The sequence below is a fragment of the Elephantulus edwardii genome, unplaced genomic scaffold (assembly GCF_000299155.1).
Source record: "Elephantulus edwardii isolate Elephantulus edwardi_28Jun2011 unplaced genomic scaffold, EleEdw1.0 scaffold00143, whole genome shotgun sequence".
In the NCBI taxonomy this organism is placed as follows: Eukaryota; Metazoa; Chordata; class Mammalia; order Macroscelidea; family Macroscelididae; genus Elephantulus; species Elephantulus edwardii.
This window is the reverse complement of record NW_006399893.1, coordinates 2,100,038-2,115,986: the sequence shown is the minus strand read 5'-3', so window position 1 is coordinate 2,115,986 and position 15,949 is coordinate 2,100,038. Positions and strand designations below refer to the sequence as shown.

The 15,949-nt window shown below is 38.4% G+C and overlaps 1 protein-coding gene across 1 annotated transcript in view; it reads right to left on the bottom strand.

Annotated features, from left to right (window-relative positions):
* THSD7B (thrombospondin, type I, domain containing 7B) overlaps positions 1-15,949 on the bottom strand; it is a 1,033,118-nt gene that overhangs the window by 918,846 nt on the left and 98,323 nt on the right. The gene's annotated exons all lie outside the window — the stretch shown is intronic.

The following is a 15,949-nucleotide window of genomic DNA, read 5'->3' as shown; positions in this document are numbered from 1 at the left end:
TGATGTTTCAGCAAACAGACTCAACCCTGGGCATGCTCACTGATATAAGCCAAAAGATTTAGAAGACAGCTACATGGCCAACTGAAACGAAGAGGTCCAATCCACATTTGTTCCCATTCACAAAAGAAACATGATATGAATTTGGAAATTTTCAACATTATCATTAATATTACATACAAGTAAAATACAGTTGAACATTACGTAAAAATGATTATAAAAATACATCAACAGGGAAAGTACAGAAAGTCAAACTAGATTCAGAAGTAGTTGGGGCACAAGGGATACCATTGCTAATAGGAGATAGTTTGGCTTACAGCTGAGAATACCAGAAAGATATTTACCTGTGAGTTATTTATTTTTACTATTTAAAATCACTTCATTGTGTGGATCATAACAAAGCATGGATAACACTTAAAAGAGGGAGAACCTCAGAGCACTATGCCATGATTAAAAGCGTAATTACTTTTGAGGAACAGTAATGAGGACTAAGAGGCCCTCATTAGAAGCAAGGATGGTGAGATTTTGAACCAGATACTCTGCGCATGCTGTCAGGAGGGGGCAGTCCCTGGAGCAGGCCATCATTCTTAGATATGTAAACAGTCAGTGAAGGAGAGAAAGACCACTAATGAGAAGGTCTCACACAGTAACTGCAACAATGGGTTTTGGCAAAGCGGAGACTGTGAGAATGTCACAAGGTCAGGCAAGGTTTCAAGCTGTTGTACTTAGTGCCATTATGCATTCTAGACAGTTTGATGGCACCTAACAACAATAATATGTCATCACAAAGGCTTCTAATGAAATAATTTATAAGTAGTCAGGCTTCAAGTATGAGGTTTGAGCCAGGAAGAATAGGGTAAGAGTAGTAAAAATGGAGATAATCTAGGATAGTGCTAAGTAAAATACAAAAATAGAAAAGCCTAGAATGTGAAGAAATATATTACATATTGTTGGGTTCTGAGTGTTGGACGGGGAGGGAAAGAGTAAAAGTTAAGTTCCTACAGTTGCTTAGTTGACCATCACAAGGTCTAAATTCATACTTCTGCCTACATCTCTATCTTATACTAAGGCCATTATCTTCACTTGCTCCCATGTCCATGTCTGACATGAATGTGGGTTTTATGTATATATGATTCCTGCCTTTCCAACTCTATGTGCTACTTCCATTGTTTTCTTGACCTACGAATCTTGCTCCTTTCAATGTACATTTGTCTAAATCATGTCCTTCCTTCAAGATCCATGTAAAGTTTTCCTTCTCTACATAGTAAACCTAAAACTTCACTGTTTTCTTCACAACTTCATTCATATTTCCATATTAAGATATTTTTCAAATTTTGTATTTGTTTAGTTTCTTCATCTCTATGTGTAGACTATTAAAAGAGATCAAAAGTATCACATTAGTTGGAGTTAATGCACAGTATCAATAACAAGAAGATAGGCTAAGACTTTCAGGCAGAGCCAGCATTTCATCCCAAGCTTATCTCAGTATATAGTGGCCTTATTGTATTTTTTTTTCTTTTCAGTACTTTCCAGTCTTTCCAAAGGACCTATTTTCCATCACTTCCTGAGCCTTAATCAATTTTATCTGATTCCAGGACCTCTGGACTACCTGGCCTGGTGTTAACATTCAATTCACAGATAAATTTGGATTTATCAAGAGTAAAACAGGTTCCTTTCACTGTATATTTTTTAAAAAAATAAAAATAATCCAACAAAACATAATATATCACACTTTAGTCTTTAGTATAATTTATTTATTGTTATGTAAACTTTTTTATTTTACATGATGAAGAATGATAATTGTAAACATAACCCCAAAATACACAACCTGAAGAGGATAAAATCAGTGAATGGGACCTGTAAAAAGTAAATCCCTGTGTGCATCAAAAACTTTCTCCAATAGAGTGCAAACAAAGCTCACAGACTGGGTTTCATAACTAAAGCTTACAGAATACTACTGGGTTTCCCCAAGAAAAAAGACTGATAACACAATCACAAAATGGGCAAAAGACTCTTCACAAAGAAGAACATTCAGTGGGCCAAGAAATACATGAGGAAATTGTCAAAATCACTAGTAACCAGAAAGATGTAAATAAAAAAAACAATGATACAACATCTCACTTCAGCAGCAGTAGCAAGACTTGGCAATTCAGCAAATAATAAACTTTGGAAAACATAAGTAGAGAGACTGGAACTCCAATGGACTGCTAGTAGGATTGTAAAATGATACAATCTACTATGAAAGGCAATTTGGCATTTCCTCAAAAAGCTGATCAAAGAAATGTCATATAACCCCTCTAGTCCACTGCTAGAAATATATTCTAAGGAAACTGGAACTGAGCCACGAACAGACATATGCACACCTATATCATAATAGTGTTATTCACAAAAGCAAGAAAATGGAAACAATTCAATGCCCATCAAGTAACAAATGGAGTGAGAAATTGTGGTACATTCATACAATAGAAAACTATGTAGCACTAAGGAACAATGATTTCATAAAATACTGTATAATATGGGAGAGTCTAGAGAGTATTATGTGAGTGAAATAACTCAATCATAAAAGGATGAATACTACATAAGACCACAATTGTGAAAGCAGGAGGGTAAATAAGCAAGATATGTATAAATGTTCAAAAAGGGAAGGGGAAAGAGAGGGGCGCAGAAAAAAAGGGGAAGGGGAAGAGAGAATGTGCAGGGGCAGAAAAGGGAATGGGGAAAAATTACTGTGATAACAGAGGTTAGAAGTTGGAGGGGAGGTAAAGGAATGAGAAAGGTTCAATGAAGACTTCAAAATACAAGGTAACAACAGGCATAGATCAATTGTAATGATGTAAAATTTAGTGTGTATGAATATATAAAACACAGAGCACATGAATAAAACACAATGTTTATGAATGGTTATCAAAAACACAAAGTATATGATTGAAACACAGTGCACATGAGTGATTGTATGCTAACCATAAATTTATTTTTAAGTTTAAGAAAATATAAAAACCCTTTTATTCTTAAGGGAAACGTCTATTCAATGTTAAGCTATCTCAACTGTTGTTGTTGTTGTTATGTGCCGTTGAGTCGCCTGCGACTCATAGCGACCCTATGTACAACAGCCCTAAACTCCGCTCTGTCCTGTGCCAATCGCACTGTCTCTGACACTCCCATCCCAATTATCCCAGTCACTGAATCAATCCACCTCATAGAGGGCCTTCCTCTCCTGCGCTGTCCCTCCACCCTCCCAAGCATGATGTCCCTTTCCAAGGACCTGTCTCTCCTCACAATATGTCCAAAGTATGTTAGACGGAGCCTCAGACTCCTTGCCTCCAAGGAGCCACCTGGTTTAACCCTTTCCAGGACAAATCTGTTTGTTTTCCTAGCAGTCCATGGTATTCTCAATACTCTTCTCCAGCACCACAGCTCAAGGCATCAGTTCTCCTTCTATCCTCCTTTGTCATTGTCCATCTATCTCAACTACTCTTTCTTTTTTATGGACAGTATTTCTCCTCATTTGAATTATGTGAACCATCCTTGAATTAAATAAATTATGGCATTTCCCCCTTATCTTTAATAGAGATTTTAATGAACGTTTATAAAGAACCTGGATTTCTAATCATTCATTGTTACACATTTTCCTGCCTGCCTGCTTCTCAGTTTGTTTTTGTTTTGTAAAAAAGTTCTTTCCTTGTTATACAGTCCTATTCCTCCCCAGACCACTTTATTATGCAGCTCTTATTCTGTATTCCTGTCACGCCAATAATACCTAATCGTATATTCCTTTTATACAGTTCTCTCCATCATCTGTTTCAATGCCATGTGCATTATTTATCTCCTCTTTTCTTGGCTTCTCCCCAACACCTATGTCAGTCCTGTCTATACCAGTAGCATTATGAAGTATTGGTCTTTTTGTGACCAAGATATTTCACCCAGCATACTGTTCTCCATGGTCACCAATTTTGTATAATAGTCTATGAGTTCCTTGTTTTTCAGTGCTGCATAATATTCCATCGTGTGACTATACTACAGCTTCTCTATCCATTACTTTGTTGATGGACACTTGGTTTGTTTCCAACTCTTTGCTATTGTGAACAAAGCAGCAATAAACATTGCTGTTGTTGTTGTAATGTGCCGTTGAGTCACTTACTACTCATAGCGACCCTGTGTAAAACATCCCTAAACTCTGCTCTTTCCTGTGCCAATCGCACCATCTCCGATACACCCATCCCCATTACCCCAGTCACTGAATCAATCCACCTCATAGGGGACCTTCCCCTTCTGCGCTGTCCCTCCACTCTACCAAGCATGATGTCCCTCTCCAAGGACCAGTCCCTCCTTGCAACATGTCCAAAATATGTTAGAGGGAGCCTAAGAATCCTTGCCTCCAAGGAGCAGAACAATTTGATCCTTTTCATGATGAATCTGTTTGTTTCCTAGCAGTCCATGGTACCCTCAACACTCTTCTCCAGCACCACAGTTCAAAGGCATCAATTGTCCTCCTATCCTCCTTAGTCATTGTCCAACTCTCTGATGCATAACAAGTGATAGCAAAGACCATGGCCTGTATCAGAGGTACCTTAGTCTCCAGAGAGACACCATTGCTCTTCAGTACTTTGGAGAGGTCCCTAACAGCAGACTTTCCCATGGCAATACGTCTTCTAATTTCCTGGCTTCTGGTGCTGAGAGTGTTGACTGTGGAACCAAGCAAACTGAAGCTGTGAACAATCTCAATCTCTTCACCATCTATCCTGATGCTGCCAATTGGCCCAGTGGTGAGAATCTTTGTCTTCTTGATATTGAGCCTCAATCCATATTGGAGGCTGCAGTCCTTGACACTCTGCAGCAAGCACTTCAGGTCCTCCTCAGTTTCAGCAAGCAGGGTTGTATCATCTGCATATTGCAGATTGTTGATAGATCTTCCACCAATCTTAATCCCACATTTCTCCTCATGGAGCCCAGCCTCCCGGATAATCTGTTCTGCATACAGGTTGAAAAGGAACGGAGACAGAACACACCCCTGGTGTACGCCCTTCCCAATTTTGAACCATGCAGTGTTTCCTTGCTCTGTTCTGACGACTGCCTCTTGGTCCAAGTATAGGTTTCTCATTATCACGATCAAGTGTTGTGGTATTCCCATTCTTCTCAGAGTCAGCCACAGTTTGTTATGATCCACACAGTCAAACGCCTTTGCATAGTCAATGAAACACAGATAGACTTTCTTCTGGTATTCCCTGCTTTCAGCTAAGATCCATCTAACATTAGCTACAATATCCCTAGTATCACGACCCCTTCTAAACCCAGCCTGGACTTCTGGCAGTTCTCTGCTGATGTGTTGTTCCAGTTGTTTTTGGATGATCTTCAGTAGAATCTTGCTTGCATGTGAAATCAATGATATTGTTCTATAGTTTCCACACTCTGCTGGGTCACCCTTCTTTGGGATGGGAACAAATATAGATCTCTTCCAGTCACTTGGCCAAGTGGTTGTTCTCCAGATTTCTTGGCACAACTTGATGAGCACGTCCAGGGAAGCATCGGTTAGCTGAAATGTGTCAATTGGTATACCATCTATTGGGTGTGCATATATCTGCTTGGGTGGAAATTTTATGTCAATAACTGTCTGATAATTTAATAAATCTTAAATCAATAATTCCTCAATATTCTTGCTAATCACAAGTAATTCAATAAGAAATTGCTGTATCACACATGATAAGTTTGTTATAATTGAATCAAAATTAAAACCCCTCTAAATTTAAGATACCAATGAGAAAAAAACAGAACCAGACCTTAATTTAGATTTCTGGTCATCTACTTGCCTCTAAGCATTTACTGTTCCCTTTCTAACCTTTTCTCAGTTTTCACACTTTGGGAGAAAAATGTGTGAACCACATTCATATACATAGAAAAAAACCCAGTTGCTGTTAAAGTGATTGCAATCATGCAGTCATCACATGGTGCAGAGAAGAACTTTACTGCAGGGAATCTTCATTGCTGTGATCTTTCAGAAGCAGACCAAGTCTTTCCTCTAAAGTGGCTCTGGGTTGATCTGAAGCATCCACCTTTGAAAAATCCAGTTGCCTCACACTAACCTATAGGGAAGCTCTGGCGATGGAGTCCTGGGGAGCTTGCACTGATAACACAAAGGCAGCCACTTTCTGCTGTTCAAATCCTCAAACAGCACCTGGAAAGAAAGATGGGTGATGTCTTCCTCTGCAATTCAGTGTCTCTAAAAACTCACTGGAGGGTAAGTCACAAGTTGATTCTGACTTAACAATGTGGGGTTTTGTTTGTTTGTTTGTTTGTTTTTATTTACTTTTTTGCAGTGTGGTTTTGACACCAGCATACCACAGGCAATTTCTTAAGTATTCTTCTCAAATAGTAAAGGGATGGAGTCAGGACTAGGGATTGCAGACATCTGTGGACTTGAAATCTGGTACCAATAACCTACAGGCAAAGTGGACATTCTCATCTTAAATTCTCTCCTAGACAGAAGTTTAAAGATTTAGACAGAGAGATAAGCAGCATCTTAAAATGAAAAAAAAAATCCTGGAGACTGAGTTTCTAAGACTCTTTTGTTGCTGTTAAAGGCTTGTACCCATCTCCCCAGACAGAGCCAGACCCTGCTCTACCCCATCCATTACACCCTGTTGTACCCCACCCATTACACCCTGCTTTGCTCCATCATTTACCCACTCATTAAAGTCTGCTGCTATGAATAATCTTGAGATCTGGCTAATTACCATCTCCTCCCTTTCACTTATTTTTCTCCTCCATTCAGGATCCGAATACTTGAGGAAGCTTCAAAGGTAGAACAATTACAGGCAAGTGCCTTGTTTCTCATGGCCTTGTATGAACTGCTGTCAAACATCCTGCTGTTAATTAGCAAAGGTTATTTCCCCCAGTTACCTCTAATTCTCTGTTAGCATAGAGTGAGTGTAAATGCTAACACCCCATTTAAACAGTCTCATTTATTTTCTAAGGTCAACACTACAGAAAACTCTAAGTTCACAAATTTTCTGATACCATGTTCTGGAATCAAATGAGTGTATTGACTTTAAAAGCAGTTTTTATTATGATATTGAGTGAACGTTTGCAAAGCTTCCCCCCAGTCATTAATATATATCCAGGACATTAATTACAATATCTACAGTGTCTGATGGTCTAGTCATTCCATATCATCCTTCCCTTTACCCATGTTGATGTTGCTGAATACCATTAAGTCAGGACCAACCCACAGCTGACCTTCCAGTGGATTTTCAGAGGCAGTTAATCACATGGGAGGAGACTGTCCATCCTTCTCCCATGGAGCAATTGGTAGCCTCAAACTGTGTGCCTTCAGGATTGCAGTGCAGTTTCTAACCACTGTTGTTGTTGCAATGTGTCACTGAGTCGAATATGACTCATAGCAACCCTATGAACAATAGATAGGAAGCCTATCTTTTCTTGTGACATCCTCACCATTTCTGATACACCTGAGTCCACTGCTGCAGCCACTGTGTCAATCCATCTCATTAGAGGTCTTCCTCTCTTTCACTGATCATGCACCTTTCAAAGCATGATGTCCCTTTTAAGGACTAGCTTCCCCTGGCAACATGTCTAAAGAATAAATTTTTCCCCAACCTTGTCTCCAAGGAAAACTCTGGCTACATTTTTTCGAAGACATACATACCCGCTTGTTCTTTTTTCAGTCCTTGGGATATCTGGTACTCTTCTCCAACATCGCAGCTCAAAGGCATCAGTTCTTCAGTCATCCTTACTCATTGTTCAATCAGTCACTCTTATTCTTCATCCAACTTTCAGATGCAGAACAGGTGACTGACAGATCATTGCCTGAATCAGGTGCACCTCTGTCTTGAAACTGACACCACTGCTCTTCAGTATTTTGAAGAGGCTCCTGACAGGAGCATTGCCCAAAGCAATGGTGTTGATTTTGAAGACAAGTAAGATGAAATCATTGAAAGTTTCAGTCAGTCCTTTCTCCATCTACCATGATGTGGTCTATTGGCCCAGTGCTAAGGACCTTTGTTTTCTTGATATTGAGATGTAATCCATATTAAAGGCTGTAGTCTTTGATCTTTTGTAGTAAATGCTTCAGGTCTTCCTCACTTTCAGCAAGTAAAGTTGTGTCATCTGCATAATAAAGGTTGTTGATGAGTCTTCCTCAGATCCTCACGCCACATTTTTCTTCATAAAGTTTGGCTTCACAAATTATTTGCTCAGCAAACAGACAGAATTTGGTACAGAGAAGAATCTGATGCACCCCTTTTCTGATTTTAAACCATACAATCAATATTCCTTGTGTTAGGCATAGATTTTTGTATGAGCACCGTTAAGTGTTCTAAGATTCCCATTTAACTCAATGTTAGCCATAATTTGCTGTGATCCGTGAATCAAATGACTTTGCATAGTCAATAAAACACATTCTTCTGGTACTCTCTACTTTCAGCCAGGAACAATCTAACATCAGCTATAATATCCCTGATATCTACCTCTTCTAAACCCAGGTTGAATTCCTGGCAGTTCTCTATCAATGTACTGTTCCAGGTGATTTGGAATAATCATCCACAATATTTTGCTTACATATGATATTAATAATAATATTCAATAATTTCCACATTCTACTTAATCTCCCTTCTTGGGAATAAGAACAAATATGGATCTCTTCCAGTCAGTTGGCCAGGTAGCCATCCTCCAAATTTCCTGGTACAGACTGGTGAGCCCATCCAAGTTTGCATCTCTTAGTTGAAGCATGTCAACTGGGAGCACATCTATTCTTGGGGCCTTATTTTTTTAGCAGTGTTCCAACAAAGCATGAACTTCTTCCTTTGTTACCACTGATTATTCTTCATTGGCCTAGCAACAAGAAACTCTGCCAACACAAAGGTATCCAGTTTGATTCTACCAACTGCTCTGCGAGAGAACAATGGACAATCTGCTCCCATGCATTTCTTGCCTCTGAAAAACATTGGGAGGGTCAACTATGGATAGATTCTGACTTGACAATATACATAACAACAATTAATTTTCTACTCCTTTATCTTCCTCCTGGTAACCACAATAATAGCATCATTCTCTCTGCATGTAAACCTTTCTTTAACTTTTTTTTATAATAAGGGTCAAGTGCTGAGGAGTAATGGTGTCTCTTTGGAGACTAAGGTGCGTCTGATACAGGCCATGGTCTTTGCAATTACCTGTTATGCATCAGAGAGTTGGACAATGACTAAGGAGGATAGAAGGAGAATTGATGCCTTTGAGCTGTGGTGCTGGAGAAGAGTGTTGAGGGTACCATGGACTGCTAGGAAAACAAACAGATTCATCCTGGAAAGGGTCAAATCAAGGATTCTAAGGCTCCCTCTAACATAATCTGGACATGTTTCAAGGAGGAACTGGTCCTTGGAGAGGGACATCATGCTTGGCAGGGTGGAGGGACAGCACAGAAGGGGAAGGTCCCCTATGAGGTGGATTGATTCAGTGACTGGGGCAAGGGGGATGGGTGTATCGGAAATGGTGCGACTGGCATAGGGCACAGCAGAGTTTAGGAAAGTCCTTGGCTGCTTTTCCTAAACTATGGAATCCAAGAGAAGCTAGTTTACAGAAGATGATAGTATTTTCAAGGAAAGAAAAGTCAAGTAATTTTATTTCAAGTGAGTAAGAAGGGTAAGTTTGAGTACAGGAAAAAATTTATTTGGAGGGGAGCCAATAATATTGTTGGTAAGAAAGGAGTTTCAGTAGAAAATGTTATTACAGTGGCTTCTCCCACAAAAATGTAATGTAACTAAAATAATAGCAAAAGAGGTTGATGAATTAAATTCATATAATTATATAAGAATATATAGAGAATTATTTACAAGTTCATTGTTTTTCAATGTTACTGAATTAATGGAATACTACACAGCACAACTGAAAAACTATCAACTTATAAACATTACACAACATGCATGACCCTGAAAGACATCATACTGTATGAAATATCTCAGTTACAAAAGGACAAATACTACATAACACCAATGTTTTACCTGGACTGACATGGGGTGGGAGGGTAGGAGGAGGATAGGAAAAGAGTAGATAGATAATGAACATTGGGATAGATGCAGGAAAGAACTGTTTAAAAGAAACATATAATTAGGTAATATGTATGTGCCAACAATCTCTAACAATAGGCGCATTTCAAAGTGGATAGGGGAGGGGTAAGAGGAGGAGGGAGGAAATTGTGCAACAAAGAATTAATATCTTTTTTTAAAAAACAAAAAAAAGAAAGTGAACTGTGTGAGAGAGAAGGGGAGAAAAATTTAAGAATGAATGAACTAAAATTAAACTTTTCTGTAAATTTTCATTAGAATTATAATAAGTATATTTCTTAAAAGAATATATAATTAATAACAAAAGAAACAGAGATGTTACTTATGTCACCAATTGTGACCTTTATAATTGCTTTAAAAGAAATATTTGTGGTCATTGGGTGCTATCTTGTTAGCTATGACTTACAGCAAGCCTATATGGCTGGTGTTGTTGCGAGGTGCCACTGAGTTGACTATGATTCATAAGGTTGAATTCCATGTTCATAGACTTGAGTATGATTCAACTCTATGACCAATACATCTTTCCATTGCCTTATCCTGTTCCATTTTCATGATCATTACCCATTATTGCAGTCACTGTATCAATCCATTTCCTTGAGGATCTTCTTCCTTTCCAAGGACACATAACATGCTTAGAGTATATGAGACAAAGTTTCAGCATCCTTGCCTCTAAGGAGTACCCTGGTTGTACCTCTTCCAAGACACACTGTTTGTTCTTTTGGTAGTCTGTGTTATATTTGATAATTTTCACCAGCACCACCACTCCAAGGTATCAGTTATTCTTTGGTCTTTCTTAATTATCTTCCAACTTTCACATACATAGTAAGCAACTGAAAATGATGCATCTTAGTGTTTAAACTGACATCTTTGTTATTTAGGGTTTTGGAGAGGTCCTAGACAGTAGACTCTTCCCAATGAAACATGTCTTTTGATTTCCTGACTGCTGCTGCCATGAGTGTTGACTGTAGATTCAACTAAAATGACATTGTTGACAATATAAACCTTTTTTTTTTCATCTGTCATGATGGAGTCTATTGGTCTAGTGGTGAGGATTTTTATTTTCTTAATGTTGAAGTTAAATCCATAATAAAAACTGAGGTCTTTAATCTTCTACAGTAAGTGCTTCAATATGCAGCCTTGAATGCACTCATCAGTCTATGCCAGGAAATTTGGAAGACAGCTGTCTGGACAACTAACTGAAGAGATCCATATTTGTTCCCATTCCCAAGAAGGGCAATCCAACAGAATGTGGAAACTATTAAACAATGTCATTACTATCACATGCAAGCAAAATAATGCTGATGATCATTCAAAGCTGGCTAGAACACTACGTAGGTAGACAAGTTCCAAAAGTTCAAGCAGGATTTAGAGGAGGCTGTGGCACTAGGGATATCACTGCTGATGTTAGATTTATCCTGCCTAAAAGTATAGCATACCAGAAGAATGTCTATTCATTCTTTATTGACTACGCCAAGGCATTTGCGTGTGGGGATCATAACAAGTTATCTAACATTGAGAAGAGTAGGAATTCCAGAGCACTTAATTGTGCTCATGTGAAACTCAGACCAAGAGGCTGTTGTGTAAACAGAGCAAAGGTTTTAAAATGATGTGGTTTAAAATTAAGAAAGGAGTTTTTCAGAGTTGTATCCTATCACCATACCTATTCAATCTTTATGCTGACAAATTATTTAAGAAGCTGGACTCTATGAAGAATAATGTAGCATCAGGACCAGAGGAAGACATAACCCGCCTTATGCAGATGATACAACCTTGCTTGCTCAAAGTGAGAAGAACTTGAAGTACTTGCTGCATAAGATCAAAGGACAGAGCCTTCAATGCGGATTGCATTTCAACATCAAGGAAACAAAAAATTTTACCATTGGAACTACAGGCAGCATCATGATAGCTGGAGAAAAGATAAAAGTTGTTGATAATTTCATCTTACTTGGATCTACACTCAACATCATTGGTATCAGTAGTCAGGAAATTAGGAGATGTATTTCACTAGGAAAGTCTGCAGTCAGACCTCTCCAAATTATGAGAGCAGCAATGTCAGTTTGAGATCTAAGGTGCATCTGATTTGGCCACTGTCTTTCCAATCACTTGTTATGCATCTGAGAGTGGACAATGAATAAAGATGACAGAAGAATCTATGCCCTTGAGCTGTTGGAAAAGAGTACTGAATATCCCATAGACTGCCATAAGAACAAAGTAATATGTCTTTGAGATGGGAAGCCAGAGTAATCCTAGGAGGCAAAGATGATAAAGCTTTATCTCACATACTTTAAGCATGTTGCTAGTAGAGGCTATTCCTTAGAGTGGGACTTCACACTTGGAAAGGTGGTAGGTGCAAAAGAGAGGAAGACTCTCAACCATATGAACTGACACATGGATGCTGCAATGAACTTAAGTGAGCCAGGAAATGTGACACAGGGTAGGACAGGTTCACAATGGGTTGTAGTTGACTGGACAGTACCTAACCAACACCTAACATAACTATGTAAGTCATGGTCATTTCAATTTTTCTGTATACATCTGAAATTTGGAAAATGATTAAAGAAGAATCAATGCCTTTGAATGGTGGTGTAATAGAAAAGTATCAACTATAGAAAATATGGATTGTCAAAAGAACAAATGAATAATTCTTGAAGGAGATGTCCATAGGTTCTCCTTACAGGCAACTTTGGAAATGTTATCAGGGCCAGTGTTTGGAAAAATACATTATGCTTAGAAATTATAGAGGTCACCAAAGAAGGCATTCAGATGGCATACAAACACGTGAAGAAATGTTCAAAATCTCTAGCTCTAAGAGAGATGCAAAACAAAACAACTATGAGATACCATCTCACCCCAGTCAGAATAGCAAAATTTAACAGAACAGCAAACATCAAATGCTGGTGAGGTTGCGGAGAAACTGGAACCCTTATTCACTGTTGGTGGGAGTGTAAAATGGTGCAATCACTATGGAAGGCAGTATGGCAGTATGGCGCTTTCTCAAAAAGTTTCAAATAGAAACACCATTTGACCCAGCAATTCCACTACTGGGAATACACCATAAAGAAACTGTAACTGCTACCCAAGCAGATATATGCACACCTATGTTTACTGCAGCTTTGTTCACATTAGCAAAGAGTTGGAAACAACCCAAGTGCACATCAACAAATGAATAGACAGAGAAGCTGTGGTATATTCACACAATGGAATACTATGCTGCATGAAAAACAAGGAAATAATGAAATATTATACAAAATGGGTGACTCTAGAGGACAGTATGCTGAGTGAAATATCTCAATCATAAGGAGACAAATACTGTATAATGCCACTGTTGTAAAGCACGACTGACATCAGGGTTGGGGGAAAACTGAGAAAAGAGGGGATAAATAATCTACAAAACACTGAAACAGATGAGGGAGAGAACTGTATAAAAGGAATAAATGCTTAGGTATCACTGACATGACAAGATTCCAGAATAAGAGCTGCATAGTAAAGTGGTCTGGAATGGGGGTGGGGGACTGTATAACAATGAAAGAAATTTTCCCAAAGAAAAAAACAATCTGGAGAGGGTGGAGTGGCAGGGAGGAAAATGTGTAACAATGAGTGATTGGAAACCCAAGTTCTTTATAAACTTTCACTAAAATCTCAATTTTAAAAAAAAAAAGGAAAAAAAAAAAAGAACGTTACAGAAGTTCAGAGAAAGAGAGGGTGACTAATGAGATGGATTAATATTATGACTCCAATAATGGGCTCAAGCATGTCAGAGACCATGAAGATGGGGCAGGATAGAAAAAGTTCAGAAGTGCTGCTCATAAGGTCTCTATGAGACATAGTCGGCTCAACGGCTCATAACAATTATGCGATGATAATATACAAAAGCCCAGAGCAATGTTACACTGTCTAACCCTTTGATGTGTTTACATCTTAGCCTATATCTAGCTCTTCTCTGAGAACTGACCTGGCAGGCTTACTGCCTTCTAAGTATTCTTCTTATTTCCATGGGAATCAAGCATTATTCTAGAAGTTTGGCTTGCTCCTAAGATTGATTTATCATCTTTAGGTGCATACTTAAGGCAAATTCCAGGGCCTTTTTGTTAGTGGCCTACTAAATCTGCATTTAGGATCGCTCCTGTATGCCAATGCATCCCTCAATTTACTGTGAAATATCTCAGTATCTTATTTCCACTTTCTTACTATCTTCTTTCTGCCCAACATATGCCCATTAAGCAAGCTGCCAAAAGAACAAACGGATTGATGCCATTTTAGAGCAAGTTTATACATACAAAAGTTATTTTTTTTATAAAGAGTTTCTCATTTCCATAAATTACAACTGATGTTGGAATTTCCAGTGTTTTCTAAGTCTCTAAATTACCTGAAAGGAAACTGTCCATCCTTTTCCCATTGAGCAACTGAATCTGAACTGCTGGAGAGGCACAGTGATTGAGTCAGCAGGACAGCTCCCTATGGTCTATGCCACCTAAGAAACTTTAAGATGATAGAAATATCAAAGCAACTTTAAAAGTTGAGGCTGAGAATAGATAAGTATTAATATATCCATTCTACAATATTTTTTTCATTTATGTGTTAATTCTCAGAAGATCCTTACTAGAAAATAGTAGATGGGAGACAATAAAGAAAAGATGTTTAAAGTAATAATCTGCAGTTTTTGATGCAAAGTCTGTTCCTTTTAATTCAGAAGAATAAGTATAGTAATGTTTCTGAAAGTGTGTAAACTGTCATTCTCTAAGGGTAAAATTATAAAACAAGAAACAAAAAAAGACCTACACAAATGAGTAAAAAATATTCTGTTTAATGTTAGAAGACAACATTGTCTGAGGCAATCATACTGAAAGCATTCTACAGATTCTATTAATCACAATATATAAAAGTTATTCTTCAAGGAGACAGAAAAGACAACTTTGAAAGATAAGCAGATAATAGGAGTATTGCAACTTGAACAACATGTGCAATCGTTCAAAGTGGAACGGAAGAAGGAAGAAGGGCAGGAGAGGAAAAAGGATGGATAGTAGGTCAGTAGAGATTAGTGGATGGATAGGGGAAGTGGAGGAACAGGCAAGGTATGGCAAGAATTTGAAGATACACAGGTGTAAAGGTATAGATTAATTGTAACTGATGCTCTAGGACACAATGTATATGAATGATTGAAGGAAAATCAATTTTAAAAAAAGGTAAAATTAGAGAATTAAAAAAAACCCCTTTTCCTTAATACCCCTAGCCATGAAACTGTGGTCCTTTAACTTCACTATGGAAGCACAAATCTAAGAATCTATAAAGCCTATTCCTCTAGAAGTTGTAAGATTATTACCATAGATGTCTCTGTAATTCTGTGAGGACATGTCACAAAAAACAGCTGATATGAAGACTTTTACAAATTAAAATCAATGTATCACCACAGCAAGAAACTTTCCATTTTTTCTTCTTAACTAAAGTCCACAGCAGAAAAGCACTTAGGCAGCCTAAGGAAACATGGCCCCCTTCACTGCTTCAGCATGGGCTACACCAAGGCTCTCTAGTTGGCACAAACAGATCATGCGTTCCTTTAGGGTGGAAGCATTGCTGCCACTCACGCCTTGTCAATCAGCTGACTCACATGCATCTAGATACGTTTTCTAGGTTCTACCTGATTTAAGCCATGGTCTTTCTAATTGTTTTCTACGTATCAGAAAGTTGGCTAGTCTCTAAGAATGAGACAAGAATCAATGCCTTTGAGTTGTGATGTTGGAGAAGAGTACGGAACGCCACATGGGCTGCCACAAATACGAAGGACAACGTCTTGAAGACTGTGCAACCGGGGTGCTCCTTAGAGGCAAGGAGGGTAAAACTTTGTCTCACACACTTTAGGCATGTTGTCTGGGAAGAGCAAAAAGACG